General features: G+C 40.7%; 1 long non-coding RNA gene across 1 annotated transcript; it reads left to right on the top strand.

Moving 5' to 3' along the window:
- The first annotated feature begins 9375 nt into the window (after positions 1 to 9375).
- LOC118153930 (uncharacterized) lies at positions 9376 to 19289 on the top strand. Its single transcript, XR_013532911.1, has 3 exons — positions 9376 to 9545; positions 12006 to 12173; positions 19060 to 19289. It is a non-coding gene; the product is annotated as an uncharacterized LOC118153930 (long non-coding RNA).
- Positions 19290 to 20509: the final 1220 nt, after the last annotated feature.

Raw genomic sequence — 20509 nt, 5'->3', positions numbered from 1 at the left:
CTATAGGTCAAGGGTTCAGAGCCTGGAATGCATGGCAAATTTCTAACTTTCTATAACTAAAATCCCTTTAACCATATCAGCTCTCAGCTCTGACTGGACAGAGGACCAGCCTTACAAATATTCTTTTCTGATAAGCTATTAAAATTACAGATTGCCAGTTTCTGCCAGCTTCTAAGAGGCTGCACACAAACCACCTTTGTATCCCATAGTTCACCCTTTGTTGTAAAGAGCCAAATTCTACCTCATTTTAGTGCTAAAACCCCATTCCAAAGCAAACATGGATGTATGTTACATATCCTTACTCATTATGGTGTGCTCAGCTCCCATATAAATATGTATACCTTTTTCCCAAACTTGTTGAATATGTATGATATGATTATAAATTGCAACCTGTCCTTCCCCTATTCCAACAGAGAGCAGCACCTTCATTCCACACTGGATCCTTTCCTTTCCTGGGTTGCAAACTAAGAAAAGCAATGAGGCTTTCCTTTCTACTATTAAGCCATCCTGCTCTTTTGGATGATACTACTGATCTCAGCAGTCTTTTCTAGCAAAGGAGGACCCAAGCATATCAAAGCCTTAGGGCAGAAAGTAGTCTTAAGCAACCTCACCTGATTACACCGTGGACCATGTAAATGTAATCTTTTCCAGAGTGCCTTGGCATCAAAAGAAAAAAAACCTTGAGAACATCTGCTCTATATTTTATATAATCATCCCTGCAAATGTCCACATACCCACAACCTGTCATACTTTATTTGGGCTCCTCTTGTCAGGCTTAAATAATCCCAATATCCCCCACCCCTGACCCATCTTCCTACACGTCCTTTTCTAAACTCTTTATCATGACAGCTGTCCTCTGAACTGTCTCTTAATTTCTCATGTCTTTCTTAAACTATTGTTAGAGCAAAATAAATATGGCCTGAAAAGGACTCTTTATTTCTATATTTGAGTCCTGACAGATGAACGGTAACCTAGCTTAATAGCCAGACAACTTGAAAACTCAAAAGTATGCACCTGTAACAATACCTGAGTTCTGGCCAATTCCAGCGGCCATACTTCAACAACTCATAGACTGCTGAATGTTCAAACTGCATTCAAATAAGGCAAAGGCTGAGTTGTAACCAATCTCACTCTTTCTGTATCTCACTTCCAATTCTTGTATGTCACTTTACCCTTTTTGTCTATAAATTTGTTCTAAACACGAGGCACCCCTGTAGTGTCTGAATCTGCTGTGATTCTGGGGGCTGCCCAAGTCACTAATCGTTCATTGCTCAGTTAAACACTTTTAAATTTAATTTGGCTGAAGTTTCTTTTAACACTATAAAGCTCTTTATTTGACACCCATGGGCCATCACTGTTACTTGATCTCTTTGAAAGGGTGAGACAGCCTTCAAGCCAGGCCAGGTCTCCTTTCAATTATGCAGGAGCAGGTAACCTGCCTTGAGGATAAAATCTGCCAAGAGATGCCACTTCTTTATCTCTTTAATATGGAGCCTCAGCCAAGTTTTCATCTAATAAATATTTACTGCTGCAAACTAGGAGACAGAATCATCTACAAGAAATGGGCTCTGCCCTTGACCTCATGGTGTGGTTGGAGTAATTAGTTCTACACAGCTCAAGAGCTACACAAACATAGAATAGAGGTTCCCCTGTCTTCCCGCATTTACAATTGCCAAGCAATCTCTGGAATAGATACTGTGGGTCGTAACTCCTCAGACACATCATGCTCTTTAGCAAAAAAATACCTGCATGTGCGCTCTCTCCAATTTCCTGATATGAATTAATGATTCTTTGAGGAGATGTTCAAAGAACAGCTTCTCTCTTTTAAAATGTTATTCATTGGCTAGTTATCTTTACAAACATACGTGTGCCTGCAGTTAAAACCTGCAAGAAGTTTCAGTAAAAATGTTTTTCCCCAAATGTTAATGATTCCCTTTCTGAACATGGTTGAAGCTCCTTCAAAATTTAAGAAAACAAGAGACTAGAGATATATTTATTTTCTTTTTTTGCACCACCAAAAGTAAATTCCATTGACATGGAGTGGCAATGCTTCACAGCACTTATCCTTTCTGGCACTAGCACCAACTATAAACAATAAATTTGCCCACTTTATAAAGACTTCTACTTCCAGCCATCTCAGTGCATTTTCACAACCTATGAGGTTAGCAGGTCAGGTACTGTGCCGATTCTTCTTCTTTTTCTATTTGTTTTTATTGTAACAGGCACTTAGATCTTCCTGTGAATATTGTGCTACTTTATCAATGAATGAAACCAAAGCCCAGAGAGGGTAGGAGACTTCTCTACATCAGACAGTAGTAAATATTAGAGCCCTAATGAATAAATTCCCTATATTCATGATGCTTCTATTTTACAGAATATTAATATGTAATTTCTTAAAGTAAAAAGCATGCCCTAATATTAAAATTACTTACATGGTTAAGAATATTCATTTTGTCCATTAAATGCTGGCAAATTTGAGAAGTAACAAAAAGCTATTTTTGGCACTCTATCACCTCTTAGATAACTTTCCTTTTCACTCTTAGCATCGGTGTCTTCATAGTTTTTTTTCCTATCCCCCTCTTAAAAACTGCTTTTAAGTACTATGCTGTATATGACTCCCAGTCGTGTGATGTAAAAGTTTAAAATGTCATCCCTCCCAGGAAAACATTTCACACATTCTACATACATCTAACTCCAAGCCTTGTAATAAGCTCTTACCAAAGCATTTTAGGCAGCCGTTGGGAGGTGGCAGAGGTAGCTTCTGGTAGGGTGAGGCTGTCTCACCACCGGCCCCATGACATCTTCCCAATTTACCTACATCACCACCCGGAAGTCTGGTCTTAGATTTCACACTGCACTTGGTTTTATTATCTCCAGGAGGAGTCTTCTTCAAATGCTCTTAGAGTAATATGCTACCATTTGAGGATGCTCAGCACAGATAAACTATTAGTTTAGGACTTTCATATGTTCTCAATTTTCTAGAAAGTTTCCTCAATGCTCACGCCCTCATATCCTGACCACTGTCTCTGCGATAAGCCACAGGTTTCCAGGATCCCCCAAAGCCTGAAGAACAACAGGTTTTTAAGGCAAAATCCTTTATAATTGTATTTTTAAATAGCAGTTTTATCCCAGCACTTAAGGATGCCAATGGGAGTGGATCACCTCCCTTTTGCAGATCAAGAGACCTGCAGAAAATACTCCTAGAAGTTATATATTAGTTCAGCAAAGTCAAAGGATACAAAATAAAGAGAAAAATCTATTGTTTCTATATCAATGAGTACATAGGCAAGAAATTTAAAAATGCAATATCATATGCAATAACTAAAAAAATACTTAAGTGTAAATTTAATGAAACATGTACAAGACTTGTATGCTAAAAACTACACAATGCCAATGAAGGAAATGCAAAAGACCTAAATAAATGGAAAGCTATAGTATAACATGTTCATGGGTTGAAAGATTTAACATATTAAGATGTCAGTTCTCCCCAGATACAATTGTTTAAGACAGTTGCTATCAAAATCTCAGCATATTTTTTTATACACAAGATTATTCTACAAATTATACAGAAAGGCCAAGGAACAGGAATAGCTCAAATTTTGAAAAGAAGAATAAAACAGAAGAAATCAGACTACCAAATTTTAAGACTTGCAATGTAACCACAGGAATCAAGACTCTATAGTGTTAACAGAGAGATACACACAAGTAAAACAGAATGGAAAACCCAGAAATAGACCCACACAAATATGCTCGATGAATTTTTGGCAAAGTACAAAAAACAATTCAATGAAGTAAACATATTCAATTCAACCCAGTAGCGTTCAGTATATAGACATCCATGGGGAGAAAAAAAATCCTCTACCTAAGTCTCACACCTTATGCAAAAATTAACTCAAAATGAATTACAGACTTGCATGTAAATACAAAACTATAAAACCTTTAGAAAAAAAGGGAAAGTTTTTAGGATCAAAGGCCAGGAAAAGAGTTCTTAGATATGACAACAAAAGCTTCTTTTCATAAAAGGGAAAATGGCTAAGATGAATTTCATCAAACTTTAAAAATATTGCTCTGGAAAAGACTGTTAAGAAGCTGAAAAGAAGCTACAGACTGGGAGAAACTCTTAAAAAATCATCTCTCCAACACAGAATTAGTATCTAGAATATATTAAGAACTCTGACAATTCAATAATAATAATAATAAAAAAACAATCCAAATAGAACATGGGCAAAAGACCTGAAGAGACATTTTACCAGAAAAGATATACAGATGGAAAATAAGCACATGAAAAATGTTCACTATCATTAGCCATTCAGAAAACGCAAATTAAAACCACAGTGAGATATCACTACACACTTGTCAGAGCAGCAAATGTTTTTTATCAAAAATAATGACAACACCAAATGCTGACAAAGATGAGGTGAAACTGGATCACTCATACACTGCTGACAGAAATGTAAAATGGTACTGCTACAGTTTGACAGCTTCATCAAAAACGAAATATGCAGCTACCACACGACTCAGCATTCATACTCCTGGTCATTTATCATAAAGAAATGAAGATTTAACGTTACACAAAATCTGTACAGAAATGTTTATGGAAGCTTTATTCAGAGCAGCCCAACACTGGAAACAACCCAATTGTCATTTACTGAGTGGTAAAGCAAACTGCAGTACACCCATCCCATAGAATAAACTACTAATAAATGCAACAGCCTAAATGAAACTCAAAAGGATTAAGCTGAGGGAAAATAATTCCCCCCAAATCATGTACTATATGATTCCATATATGTAAAAAACATTACTGAAATGGCAAAAATATAACATTGGAAAACAGATTAGATGAAGTGAAGGGAGGAGGGAAATGGGTATGTCTATAAAACGGCAACATGAGAGGTTCTCAAGGTGAGAGAAATGTTCTATGTCTTGACTATATCAATGTCAATGGTTGTGATATCATACTACAATTTTGTAAGATGTTACTATTAGAGGAAACTGGGTTAACTGTACATGAGATCTCTCCATTATTTCTTACAACTACACATGAATGTACATTTATCTCAAAATAAAAAGTTTAATATAAAAAACTCAGAATGAATGGGGGGATATGGGTGTGTTTGCTATCTCAAGTGTAATGATTTAACATGTACATATACATACATCAAAACTCTTCAAACTGTACACTTTACATGCATTTTTTGCATGTCAGTTACTCCTCAACAAACTAAGGGGTGGGGTATTTGGGAGGGAATACAGTATGTCTCTTCCTCTTCCCTTTCCAAATAATTAAATCTTATAGCCATTAGTTAAGCCAAGCAAAATAGTCATTTAAACCTAAAGAGGAGGAAGGAATAGTTAGGAGCTGTTGTAGTGTCCTAGAGCAGAGGGTAAGAGCCCAAGCAGGGTGAACAGGGGTTTATCATAGAAAGGTTACCTGGTTCCAGGTTTTGGATATCCAGTGGGTTGAGGAGGTTGTCTACATAACACAGCTGCTGGGCACATAGAGGTTTAAGCCCAAGTGGGTAGAAGACGACAGCCATACCTGAAAAACTGTGGTGGCGATGAGAGATTGCTTACAGATAGAAGGACTAATTGAATACGAAAATATATTGAAGATAATGGAAACCAGATTTCTCATTGTTGGAGAAATAAGTCACCAACGTGGAAAGGAGGAAAACTAGAATAAATCCTGTAGTGTTAAATTACAACTAGAGGTACCAATATAAATTTTTTATTTCCAAGATACATAGACATGTAGAGAAATAGACTGAGATTTAAATGTGTGAACATATGTGTTTACTAGCTCTGTCCATTGAGAAGGCCTAAAACCAACAACACCCTAATATTAATAATAATGAACATAAGTAGCACCCAGACCTTGACTTCTAAATACCATTCTCCAATAAAGGAACAAGGAGTACTAAGAGAAATGGCTGAACCTAGGACCGATACAGCAAAAGGATACAATGAGCCTGAAACATCTTTTTGAATCAGAAAGTAAGAAATAACAGAGATATATAAAAAGAATACAGAAGTCAAATTGAAGTAACTAGCTAAATCTATGACGATTTGGGCAACAAAACAAAATAAATATTGATAGTAACAGACTAAATTGGATTCAGTAAGAAAACAAGAATCTATATTGATATAAAGTAAGTCAATAGATAGAAAATTTTATGTGGAATTGCATTTTTGTTTTTGAATGGGATATTTAGCCTTAAGAATATTTTAATTTTGACTCAGATTGTGAACATATGTTACTAAAAGTAATTAAAAATGTACTTCAAAATACAGCTGAAGACTTGAAGGATCTTAAAGTTTATTAGGGGGAAGTGTAGTGAACAGTGAGAATTCTAGGATTTCTCTGCCCAGCATATATTTTCACCTCATCCACATCTTAGTAGACTAGCTATGGAGAAAATGCAGAGAGACGTATAGAATGGCTGTTCTGTTTCTGGCTTGGGTGTCCTGGTGTTACTAATTGATAACAGGAATATCAGAGGAAGAGCAGCTTGGTGACAGAAGACGGCTATGGTTCAGTTCATAAGATTTTACCTTGAGGATATTTAGCAACCAGTTGGTTTCACTGTCTTAAAATTCAAAGAATTAATGTGCTAAAATAGTTAACTACACGAGGTGATAGCTTACCTAAGGAAACTGAAAAAAGAAGAGTACTAGGCCAAGGGCCATAAGAAAATAAACATTTAGAAAAAAGCTTTCTGCTGTTTATAATAGGATAGTTTATAAGCAAGTACAATGATGAACAAACATGGTAAGCAGAATATTTTTAAAATGTTTTAATTAGCAATTACTCAAATGTCAACAAAAAGTAAAATTAACAGATATTTCTCAAAAGAAGACATAGGAGCTGCCAAACATGAAAGAAATTAGTAATCATCAGAGAAATGCAAATCGATGCCACAATAAGATACCATCTCATACCAGTCAGAATGGCAACTAAGAAGTCAAAAAACGACAGATGCTGGTGGTGCTGCAGGAAAAAAGAAACGTTTACACACTGCTGTCGGGAATGTAAATAACTGCAGCCACTGTGGAAAGCAATTTGGAAATTTCGCAAAGAACTTAGAACCCCCATTCTACCCAGAAATCTCATTCTAGGTATATACCCCAAATTAGTCACTCTCCCAAAAAGACACATGTACTCATATGGTCATTGCAGCACTATTCACAATAGCAAACGCATAGAATCAACCGAGGTGCCCATCAACGGTAGTGAATAAAGTCATTGTGGTACATATATACCATAAAATCCTATGCTCCATAAAAAACAAGGAAATCATGTCCTCTGCAGCAATATGGTTGCAGCTGGAAGCCAATATATTTGGCAAATTAAAGCAGTAACAGAAAATTAAATGTTGCATGTTCTCACATACAGTGGGAATTAAACGTTGGGTACTGATGGACATAAAGATGGCAACAATAGACACTAGGGACTACTAGAGGGGGGCAAGAGGTGGAAAGCAATGAAAAACTAACTACTGAGTATTATGGGCAGTTTTGGGTGACAAGATCATTTGTATCCGACACCTTGGCATCACGCAATATGCCCAGGTAACAAACCTGCATATGTACCCCCTGAATCTAAAATAAAAGTTGAAATTTATTTAAAAAAAACTAGAAACTACTCAAACATTAAGTAAAAATATTTCTACCATTTTACTTTAAAAAGTAAAATTAATATTCTACCATTTATGATGTAAAAAGATTACGAAAGTTTGTAATCACAAAAATGTATATGATTGTGTGTTTTTCTTTTTAAGTATTTAAGCTATGTAAAAAAATTTTCATAGCAAAATCTGGAAATAAACATCAACATGCTAAGAATAATTGTTTTAAGGATGGAAATCTATGGGTTTCTTCCTTCTACTTTTCCATTATCTTTCAAATTTGCTTTACAGATGCTTCTTGACTTACAAAGAGGTCACATGTGATTAAACCCATCATAAGTTAAAAATACCATAAGTAGAACCATCAAGTCAGGGATTGTCAGTATACTACTTTCGAAAAAGACAAACATTCACAAAAAGGATTCCCTCCCACCTCTTATGAAGGCAAACATGGCGATATTCCTATCTAACAAGAAACACAGACACGTAGTAGGCTCTCAATAAATGCATGAATATATTAATATTTGTGTAATTAAAGACAGTTACCTGAGATTTTCTGTCCTGCAAAAGCCTGCAGCCCTCTCTGCTGGGGAACCTCCTGTCTTCCTGTCCTGGATCTTGAAAGGTCTGACAAATAGTTGCCTCCACTCTCAGAAGAACACGTAATCTCCGTCCATTGGCACTGCGGCCTTGGTAGTCCTTTATCTGGGGTTCCCACCCACTGTTCCTAATGGACTCACTTCTGGGTCCCTGGGCGAAGGGGATTAAAGCACTTGTTGACGCCTCTGAAAAACAACAAATGTAGAGAGAGCATCCTACAGAGAGGGATGATGATCTCTTAACGTTATGTATGGACCAGCATTTGGCATTTTACACTGTCCTGTCCAGCGCAGGCATTTCCTCTGGGCTCTCTGGTGTCTGACAAAGCCCATGCTGTAACTGCATCAGAGACCTTGACCCATTTCTTAACTTCAGCCCTTAACCGAACGAAGCTCTTTACTTGCTCATTGCAGTATTCAGGGTCAACCCTACTAGCAGAGATTAGTATCTCCCCACAAAATACGAGAAATCTGAGATTCCGGTTAGATTACCCATACAAAGCCAGGCGGCCAACGCAAAGTGAAGCCTTAATTAGCTGTCAGTGTTGTTACTCTAATTCTCTCCATCGAGTTCCATCGAGTAACCTTGGCAGGTGCAGCGCCGCCCTCAGGGCTCCGAGCAGTTTCGAGGCATTGCAGTTGGGCTGGGTGATGCTGGGTAGAGAGACGTGTGGGCCATTAGGCTGAAAATGGCGGACAAAGGGAAGGATACTTCAGTCAGGGTAGGGAGGAAGGGAACTTGGTGACCAGAAACCTTTTCCAGGGCCATATTGTTGAAGCAAATAACTTTTTTTTTTTTTTTTTTTTTTTTTTTTAAGATGGAGTTTCGCTCTTGTTACCCAGGCTGGAATGCAATGGTGCAATCTCGGCTCACTGCAACCTCCGCCTCCTGGGTTCAGGCAATTCTCCTGCCTCAGCCTCCTGAATAGCTGGGATTACAGGCACGTGCCACCATGCCCAGCTAATTTTTTGTATTTTTAGTAGAGACGGGGTTTCACCATGTTGACCAGGATGGTCTCCATCTCTTGACCTCATGATCCACCCGCCTTGGCCTCCCAAAGTGCTGGGATTACAGGCTTGAGCCACCACGCCTGGCTAATCTCAGCTCTTGTCTTCGGGAACCATGGAGACAGAATCCAGAAGCCTGAGGTGAGATTCGTGACCTACACAGCTGCCATTAGGAAGCCCAACAGTGCTTCCAATCAGGCCGGGTCCCTGGATAAAGCCTCGCCCCTGGGCGTGGCCCCACCCCCAGGCAGGGTTAAGGGCGCTGGGCTGTGCCTCGAGTCTGAAATCTTTCCTATTGCTCTTTCGTTCCTCCGTAAGTTTCTGAGTTCCACTAGATGCTAATTACCAAATGCTGGGCACAGAGCCGTGTTGAGGGAGACATGACCTCAGTCTGGAAGACAGACTATTGGGCCAAATATTCCAATACACTGTGGAGAGTGTTGTGAACTGGAAACCAAGGACAGATCACAGCTTGGGAGGATCAAGGCAGGTGTCTAAGGGAAACCTCTTTCAGTATAATGGAAGGAAAGAGCAAAGTTGTTTGATGGTAGTTCAAGGTGTCTGGGATATTTTAAAGTTTTATGATGAAAGGTTTCCATCTGTTGGCTTCTCATTCCTTTTAACAGACATGGGCCAGCACATATGTTCAATGGGTGAGTAGAGTGGAGAAAATTAGGAAAGTGAAATTATAATTTTGAGTCGATATGCAAGGAAATTTATTAAGAAAAATAATAATACAAACTCCACAAGCAAGAGAGCTTTGTTTTCCCACTGGTGTGTCCCAAGTGCTTAGAAGACTGCCTAGCACAAAGTATTCACTGGGGGAATGAATGGATTATTTTCAGGCAGTGTTGGAAGCTGCCCATTAGTTGTAGATAATGAATTAATGGTGTTACTAAACACCTAATCATGTGATTTTATCCAAAAAGAATTAGCTTGGCCTTGGCACTGTGGCTCACACCTATAATCCCAGCACTTTGGGAAGCGGAGGCGAGTGCATTATGACACCAAGAGATAGAGACCATCCTGGCCAACAAGGTGAAACCCTGTCTCTACTAAAATACCAAAAAAAAAAAAAAAAAGAAAAGAAAAAAATAGCTGGGCCTGGTGCTGTGTGTTTGTAGTCCCAGCTACTCGAGAGGCTGAGGCAGGAGAATCGCTTGAACCCAGGAGGCAGAGGTTGCAACGAGCCGAGATGGTGTCACTGCACTCCAGCCTGACCACAGAGTGAGACTCTGTCTCAAAAAAAAGGTCAGGAGTGGTGACTCACACCTGTAATCCTCACACTTTGGGAGACCGAGGCAGGTGGATCACCTGAGGTCAGGAGTTCGATACCAGCCTGCCCAACATGGTGAAACCCCATCTCTACTAAAAGTACAAAAATTAGCTGGGTGTGGTGATGCACCTATAGTCTCAGCTACTCGGGAGGCTGAGGCAGGAGAATCACTTGAACCCGGGAAGCGGAGGTTGCAGTCAGCCAAGATCATGCCACTGCCCTCCAGCTTGGCAATAGAGTGAGACTCCAAATCAGCTTGCTTTTAGAAGGCAGGTCTAGTAAAAGTAGCAAGTTGGATATTAACAGGCAGGAAAGATGAAAGGACACTGGGATAGGTTGTTTCGAGTAGACCATAAAGTCCAGATCTTACCCAGGTTTGTGATTAAGTGTGGATCATGAAGTTTTTCTTAGAGAGGAAGGAAATTAAAAGGTTATTAGATTGACGAGAAAGTTTAAAGTGGCTTATAGTTCCTGAACTGGTTGAAGAATTGGCATACTGAGGGCATAAGTGTGAAGGATAAAGGGGGGAATGTCAGACTGTATTTTTTCAAAAAGCAGAGATATTCCTGGTAGTTTTAGGGTATGGTAGTAACTGAACTGGAATGAAGTTAAAGGACTTTAAGATGAAAATGGGTGGACAATAAGAGGCCAGGTTACTAGATGGTCTATCCACCTGGATGCTGGGGCCTTCAACTGATTTCCTTCACATTTAGCTCCTTACCCTAAACCCATCCCACTCCCCCCTGCCCAAGGCATCCACAGAATCACCATTCTTCCTGTACCTCCAGGCTTTGGTCAATGACATCACTCTGAACAAGAAGGAAGAAATGGAGCAGTAAAAAGGAGAGCTTTAGGAAACATCCATTTTATCTTTGTCACCCAGAATTTACTGGAAATATTTCCTATATTGTCTTATGGGGAACTAACCCCATTCTCAGTTTCAATCTATGTGCAGGTGGAGCTGTCTTTCTGAACGCTCCTATTTTGTGGATGGTATGTAACTCAGACTTGGCCGAAAATATCATTCCATGTTTTTGGTGACAGTGATTGGTTAGGAATGGGCATGTGACCCAATTGGAGTGAGTAGGATTCCAATGGAACTTTTGAAGGACCTAGTGGGAGAAGCAACCTATTTTTAGCTGCACTTGAAGCTTGGAGAATATAGCTATGAACTTGCCTGAAACAAATTCTTAATGAAGCCAGCACATAGCACAGAGCCAAGACATGAATAGAAATGAATCCTGAGGAAATTAATTGAGCCCATATGAACCCTCCTGCCTAGGGCTAATCTTACTTCCAGACTTTTTGCACCTAATTTCTCCTTTAAGTCTGAATACTGGCAGTGATATTTCAGGTGATTCTAAGGGATCCTTTCACTTTGCCATTCATAATGACCCCACACCACTTTTACCTTCATACAAACTTTCTCTTTTCTTTGGATGTTCCAACTTCTTTGATATTTATGGGGTTTTTAATCTTTTTTTTTTTTTTAACTAGCCACCACTCCACTCAGCTGTTAAACAACTTCTACCTTGATAACCTGTATATGGATGAGGATGATGACCTATTTGGCACCGTTGGCCACTTTGGCTTCAGCGAACTCAATGGGATGGCCAAGAAGAGACCCTTGTGTTAGGAATTCTTCCAAGTCTCCAATACCTCATGGTATTGACACACGTGTAATTATCTCTCCCCTTAAATGTAGGCTGGGCTTTGGGCTTTGTGATTTGGATCTAACCAGAAGAAAAAAGGGACAGATGATAGGATATCATTTTAATTTTTAGTTTACAAAAGATGTAACTTCTATTTGGTTAGAAGACTCTCTCCTTTCCTGGTTTTGATGAAAAAAGGGGAATTTCTGGCTTTGTTATGTCAAAGTAACTCACTGTACTCTACAGCCATATATAGTTTAAGATAGCCAGGTAGCACGTAAAAGGATGATTTGAGCCAAGTTCTGGACTTTGGGTTTTTCAAAGGGGTTTTCTCACTTTAAAAAGGCTTGAAAGGTTTTAGAGTAAACTTTTGGTACTTTTTATGAAATAATACAGTGTTTTAATTACAGGACATCTCGAACAACGTTTTGGAGGGGACTCAAGATGGCGCTGTGAGAACAACCCAGGATTGGAGCCCGCGTTGAATTCGCAAACGGTGAGTCAGTGCTGCATTTCCAGACTGATCTTTGTTGCCCACAGAACGGGGAAACTCCCAAGTATAAAAAGACACGGGACGCCAGGCAGTAGGTCTGCCTGGCGAAGCCGGCAGCCGGGGCGGCGGCGGCCGGCCCTACCCAGCAATCCCCACAGGGCGCGCTTGTCCGGGTGCCTTGTTGAACCGGCAACCTGAGACTTGAGAGGGCTGGACTTGAGACTGAACGAGACTTGCACAGTAGCCCAGCCCAGGGGATTGCAGGGACAGATCGGTTGGGATACACAGTGGGACGAACAAAACCGTGATTTCAAACTATCCCGGGCAGACGGTCCGAGACGCTCTGTGGGGGAGGGGCGTCCACCACTACAGAGGCAACCTGCCCCAACTGATATAAACGCCCACTGCTGAGGCAGCCAGCCGTTGCCGAGGCAACCCGCCCCAACTGAGATACACGCCCACTGCTGACGCAGCCAGTCGTTGCCGAGGCAACCCGCTCCAACTGAGATACACGCCCACTGCTGACGCAGCCAGCCGTTGCCGAGGCAACCCGTCCCTACTGAGATACACGCCCACTGCTGACGCAGCCTGCCGTTGCTGAGGCAACACGCTACAACGAAGAGACTCCGCCGCAGGGCATGGCGGAGACCACAGCAGAGCCCGCAGGAACAGCGGAATCACACAACAGCAGGGCGGAGCCTCGGCAGCCAAACAGTGGCTAGTCTGCCTTTGAGCTGGGCAGGACACCTGATCGGACATCCAAAAATAAAGCCCAAACCCCTCAACACAGAGCATTTGAGAAAAAAAAAAGGGTTGTTTAATGAGCTGTGTTGCCGCTGAATCAAACATAGTAGCCTAACAGCCCTGAATGAACAACAGAGTGCACAGCTCAGCAATTAAACCCCTATAAAGTACAAACTGTCTCCTCAAGCAGCTCCCTGACCCCTCTATATCCAAAAGACTGTCATTAGGCAGGCATCATCCTGGGACAAAGAGAGCAGAAAAAGAAACTGGTAGCATCCCTCGCTGTGCCACGGCTACTAGAGGTGCACCCCAGACAAGCAGGGTCTGGAGCGGACCTCAACAGTCGTACAGCGAAGGGGCTAGACTGGTAGAAGGAAAACCAAGCAACAGAAATACTTCATCATCAACATTTTGGGTGTCCACTCAGAGACCCAAACGAAAAGTCAGCAACTACGCAGACGACCAGCAGACAAATCCACAAAGATGGGAAGAAACCAGCGCAAAAAGGAGGAAAACACCCGAAACCAGAACACATCGCCTCCTAGAAAGGACCAAAACTCCTCACCAGCAAGGGAACAAAGCTGGACGGAGAATGACTGTGACAAAATGACAGAATTAGACTTCAGAAGATGGATAATGAGAAACTTTTGTGAGCTAAAAGATCATGTATTAAATCAATGCAAAGAAACTAAGAACCTTGAAAAAAGATTTGAAAAAAGATTCGAGGAAATGATAACAAGAATGGATACCTTAGAGAGGAATATGAATGAATTAAAGGAGCTGAAAAACACAATACGAGAACTTCGCGAAGCAAACGCAAGTTTCAATAGCCGAATTGACCAAGCAGAAGAAAGAATATCTGAAGTCGAAGACCAACTCAATGAAATAAAACGAGAAACCAAGATCAGAGAAAAAAGCGCAAAAAGGAATGAACAAAGTCTCCAAGAAATGTGGGACTATGTGAAAAGACCTAACCTACGTTTGATAGGTGTACCAGAAGGGGACGAAGAGAATGAATCCCAGCTGGAAAATACTCTTCAGGACATCATCCAGGAAAATTTCCCCCACCTAGCAAGACAAGCCAACACTCAATTGCAGGAAATACAGAGAACACCACAAAGATATTCCTCAAGAAGAGCAACCCCAAGGCACATAATCGTCAGATTCAACAGGGTTGAAATAAAGGAGACAATACTAAGGGCAGCCAGAGAGAAAGGTCGGGTCACCCACAAAGGGAAGCCCATCAGACTCACAGCAGATCTCTCGGCAGAAACACTACAAGCCAGAAGAGAGTGGGGGCCAATATTCAACATTCTTAAAGAAAAGAACTTTCAACCCAGAATTTCATATCCAGCCAAACTGAGCTTCAGAAGTGAAGGAAGAATAAAATCCTTTGCGAACAAGCAAGTACTCAGAGAGTTTGTCACCACCAGGCCTGCTTTACAAGAGCTCCTAAAAGAGGCACTACACATAGAAAGGATCAATCAGTACCAGCCATTCCAAAATCACACTGAATGCTAAAGAGCTTCAACATAATGAAGAATCTACAACAACTAACAGGCAAAACAGCCACTTAGAATCAAAATGGCAGTATCAAATTCACACATAACAATATTAACCCTAAATGTAAATGGACTAAATGCACCAATCAAAAGACACAGACTGGCAAATTGGATAAAAATCCAAAACCCATCAGTGTGCTGTATCCAGGAAACCCATCTCACATGCAAGGATACACAAAGGCTCAAAATAAAGGGATGGAGGAAGATTTACCAAGCTAATGGAAAGCAAAAAAAAGCAGGAGTTGCAATTCTCATCTCTGATAAAATAGACTTTAAAGCAACAAAGATCAAAAGAGACAAAGAAGGCCATTACATAATGGTAAAAGGATCGATACAACAAGAAGAGCTAACGATCCTAAACATATATGGACCCAACACAGGAGCACCCAGATACATAAGGCAAGTTCTTAATGACTTACAGAAGGACTTAGACTCCCACACAATAATAGTGGGAGACTTTAACACTCCACTGTCAATACTAGACAGATCAACCAGACAGAAAATCAACAAGGATACCCAGGGCTTGAACTCAGACCTGGAGCAAGCAAACCTGGTGGACATTTACAGAACTCTCCACCCCAAATCCACAGAATACACATTCTTCTCAGCACCACATCACACCTACTCTAAAATTGACCACATAATTGGAAGTAAAGCACTGCTCAACAAATGCAAAACAACTGAAATCATAACAAACAGCCTCTCAGACCATAGTGCAATCAAGTTAGAACTCAGAATTCAGAAACCGACCCAGAACCGCACAGCTTCATGGAAACTGAACAACTGGCTCTTGAATGTTGACTGGGTAAACAACGAAATGAAGGCAGAAATAAAGAAGTTCTTCGAAACCAATGAGAATGAAGACACAACGTGCCAGAACCTCTGGGACACATTTAAAGCAGTCTCTAGAGGAAAGTATATAGCAATAAGTGCCCATATGAGGAGAATGGAGAGATCCAAAATTGACACCCTATCGTCAAAATTGAAAGAGCTAGAGGAGCAAGATCAAAAAAACTCAAAACCCAGCAGAAGACAAGAAATTACTAAGATCAGAGCTGAGCTGAAGGAGATTGAGACACGAAAAACCCTTCAAAAAATCAATAAATCCAAGAGCTGGTTTTTTGAAAAGATCAACAAAATAGACAGACCACTAGCCAGATTGATTAAAAATAAAAGAGAGAACAACCAAATAGATGCAATAAAAAATGATAAAGGGGAAATCACCACAGATTCCACAGAAATTCAAACCATCATCAGAGAATATTACAAACAACTCTATGCACATAAACTACTAAACCTGGAAGAAATGGATAAATTCCTGGACTCCTGCATCCTCCCAAGCCTAAACCAGGAGGAAGCTGAAACTATGAATAGACCAATAACAAGGTCTGAAGTTGAGGCAGCAATTAAGAGCCTACCTCACAAAAAAAGCCCAGGTCCAGATGGGTTCACAGCCGAATTCTACCAGACACACAAGGAGGAGCTGGTACCATTCCTTCTAAAACTATTTCAAACAATCCAAAAAGAGGGAATCCTTCCCAAATCATTTTATGAGACCAACATCATCCTGATACCAAAACCCGGCAGAGACCCAACAAGAAAAGAAAACTTCAGGCCAATATCCATGATGAACATAGATGCAAAAATCTTCAATAAAATATTGGCAAGCCGATTGCAACAGCAAATCAAAAAACTTATTCATCATGATCAAGTAGGATTCATCCCAGGGATGCAAGGCTGGTTCAACATACGCAAGTCTATCAACGTAATTCACCACATAAACAGAACCAAAAACAAAAACCACATGATTATCTCAATTGACGCAGAGAAGGCATTTGACAAAATTCAACAGCCCTTTATGCTAAAAACCCTCAATAAACTCGGTATCGATGGAACGTATCTCAAAGTAATAAAAGCTATTTATGACAAACCAACAGCCAATATCATACTGAATGGGCAAAAACTGGAAGCATTCCCTTTGAAATCTGGTACTAGACAAGGATGCCCTCTCTCACCACTCCTATTCAATATAGTACTGGAAGTTCTAGCCAGAGCAATCAGGCAAGAAAAAGAAATAAAGGGTATTCAAATAGGAAAGGTGGAAGCCAAATTGTCTCTATTTGCAGACGACATGATAGTATACCTAGAAGACCCCATCGCCTCAGCCCAAAAACTCCTGAAACTGATAAACAACTTCAGCAAAGTCTCAGGATATAAAATCAATGTGCAAAAATCACAAGCATTCCTATACACCAATAACAGACTTAAAGAAAGCCAAATCAAGAGCGAACTGCCATTCGCAATTGCTACAAAAAGAATAAAATACCTTGGAATACAACTCACAAGGAACGTAAGGGACCTCTTCAAGGAGAACTACAAACCACTGCTCAACGAAATCAGAGAGGACACAAACAGATGGAGAAACATTCCATGTTCATGGTTAGGAAGAATTAATATTGTGAAAATGGCTATACTGCCCAAAGTAATTTACAGAATCAACGCTATCCCCATCAAGCTACCATTGACTTTCTTCACAGAACTGGAAAAAACCACCATGAACTTCATATGGAACCAAAAGAGAGCCCGCATAGCCAAGTCAATTCTAAGCAAAAAGAACACAGCGGGGGGCATCACACTACCGGATTTCAAACTATACTACAAGGCTACAGTAATCAAAACAGCATGGTACTGGTACCAAAACAGAGATATAGACCAATGGAACAAAACAGAGGCACCGGAGGCAACACAACATACATACAACTATACAATCTTTGATAAACCTGACAAAAACAAGCAGTGGGGCAAGGATTCCATGTTTAACAAATGGTGTTGGAAAAACTGGCTAGCCATGTGCAGAAAGCAGAAACTGGACCCCTCCCTGACACCTTACACTAAAATTAACTCCAGATGGATTAAAGACTTAAACATAAGACCTGGCACCATAAAAACCCTAGAAGGAAATCTAGGCAAAACTATCCAGGACATAGGAGTAGGCAAGGACTTCATGAACAAAACACCAAGAGCATTGGCAACAAAAGCCAAAATAGACAAATGGGACCTAATGAAACTCCACAGCTTCTGCACGGCAAAAGAAACAGTCACTAGAGTGGATCGGCAACCAACAGAATGGGAAAAAATTTTCGCAGTCTACCCATCTGACAAAGGGCTGATATCCAGAATTTACAAACAACTCAAGCAGATTTACAGGAAAAAAACAAACAAGCCCATTCAAAAGTGGGCAAAGGATATGAACAGATACTTTACGAAAGAAGACATATATGAGGCCAACAATCATATGAAAAAATGCTCATCGTCACTGGTCATCAGAGAGATGCAAATCAAAACCACATTGAGATACCATCTCACGCCAGTTAGAATGGCGATCATTAAAAAATCTGGAGACAACAGATGCTGGAGAGGATGTGGAGAAAAAGGAACACTTTTACACTGTTGGTGGGAGTGTAAATTAGTTCAACCATTGTGGAAGACAGTGTGGCGATTCCTCAAGGCCTTAGAAATAGAAATTCCATTTGACCCAGCAATCCCATTACTGGGTATATATCCAAAAGACTATAAATCGTTCTACTATAAGGACACATGTACACGAATGTTCATTGCAGCACTGTTTACAATAGCAAAGACCTGGAATCAGCCCAAATGCCCATTGATAATAGACTGGATTGGAAAAATGTGGCACATATACACCATGGAATATTATGCAGCAATCAGAAATGATGAGTTCGTGTCGTTTGTAGGGACATGGATGAATCTGGAGAACATCATCCTCAGCAAACTGACACAAGAACAGAAAATGAAACACCGCATATTCTCACTCATAGGTGGGTGATGAAAAATGAGAACACATGGACACAGAAAGGGGAGTACTAAACACTGGGGTCTATTGGGGGGAAAAGGGGAGGGCCAGTGGGAGGGGGAGGTGGGGAGGGATAGCCTGGGGAGAAATGACAAATGTGGGTGAAGGGGAGAAGAAAAGCAAAGCACACTGCCATGTGTGTACCTACGCAACTGTCTTGCATGCTCTGCTCATGTACCCCAAAACCTATAATCCAATAAAAAATTAAAAAAAAAAAAAATTACAGGACATCTCAAAAGTGTCGAATAAAAGAACCTAGGATAAGACTGAGAAGGCCATTATCAGGCTCTCTACAAGGGATTGGTCATCTTTTAGAAACAAAAGAGGAAAACAGTAAGACCTAAACTAGTTCCTTCCTTTCCCTGAGCACAAGTTCTGGGATACTCAAAATCCACACCTCCAGAACAGTACATGGAGAACACCACTGTATATTAAAATAAACATTTCTTGGGGAGGATCAATATTCTTGGTTGTGCTAAAAAAAGATTGCCCTCATTAGAGGATATATTGTCATGAAAACTGAAAGGCTCTTTCTACAAGAACTGGATTATTCTTTAGGGAAATTTTTGCTTCCCGTAAGTGCTGGAGAAGCATTTTCTGTTTGCATAGAAGAGTCAAATCTCTGAACTCAGTGCCTTCAGCGGGTGTGCTGTCAGCCAGGGGCACCTGGCATACTTGCATGCAGGTGGGGCTTGGATGGGACACAGGCTCACTAGAGGGCAAGGAAGGAAGATTACTCTGGCATAATAGCTGCTCTTTAAATGTCACAACTTTCTGGGGATGACTGATCCTAGTCCTGATCCACCTAACACTTGAAAGGTAACTTGGGCCAGCAGAGACAGCTTCTTAGTTGTGGGGGTTAGGTACTTGACCCTTCTCCTTGCTGCTGGTCAGAGAGAACCCATAGTTGGAGGGTTGTCTGTTGTCAGGCTCTGTCTGAGTCTGCAGCTCTTCTTTCTGCTGACTTAATTCCCAGTCCTCAGGCTCCTGCCTGCATGCTAGTTTCTCCTCTAATATCTTTCCAGTGGCTGTCATGAGCTCAAGAGCTTCAAGAGGCCTCATGAATACAGGTCTACTTTCAACTAGGCCTTGGCACTATGCAAAGGCTGGCATGAACTTGTCTTTTTGCATGGGACTTTCCTGCCCTCTGCTTTTTCTCTTGAAATCAATCCACTGAAAAAATTGCCTCATCTTTTTTCTGAAGTAACTTTCAGGAGGAAATTGTTCTTTCTGTTACAGAGACTGAAGTCTCCTCTAATTTCCTGTCCTCAGCAAGATGGTTTTTCCTTGCAGCTTCGGATATCCCTAATCCCAAGTCCTCGCTTCCACATTCTCTTGCTTTGGGTCCCAAAAGGCTCTTGCTTCGGGTCCCTTCTTAGCTGATGGGAAATTCTTATCCTGGCACTTCCATAAGACATACTTATGGACTTGGGTTGTTGCAACTGCTGCATGCTGATCCCTGCATCGTTTGGGTGGATATGCAGTACCTGGGAAGCTGCCCTGTCCTCACTGGAGACACTCTGGAAGTAAGCCAGTGAGGAATCAGAAGTCAAGCTATCAGAGGTGAACATGTCTCTGGGACAGCCTTGAGCCTGACTATGCTCCCCACTCTCCAATCTAAACTTTCACTAGCCAGCTGTCCTTTAAAATCTGATGATTTAGGATCTTCAGCAATC

The sequence above is a fragment of the Callithrix jacchus genome, chromosome 1, assembly GCF_049354715.1.
Source record: "Callithrix jacchus isolate 240 chromosome 1, calJac240_pri, whole genome shotgun sequence".
NCBI classification, from domain to species: Eukaryota; Metazoa; Chordata; class Mammalia; order Primates; family Cebidae; genus Callithrix; species Callithrix jacchus.
This window is presented reverse-complemented; position numbering and strand designations above follow the sequence as displayed.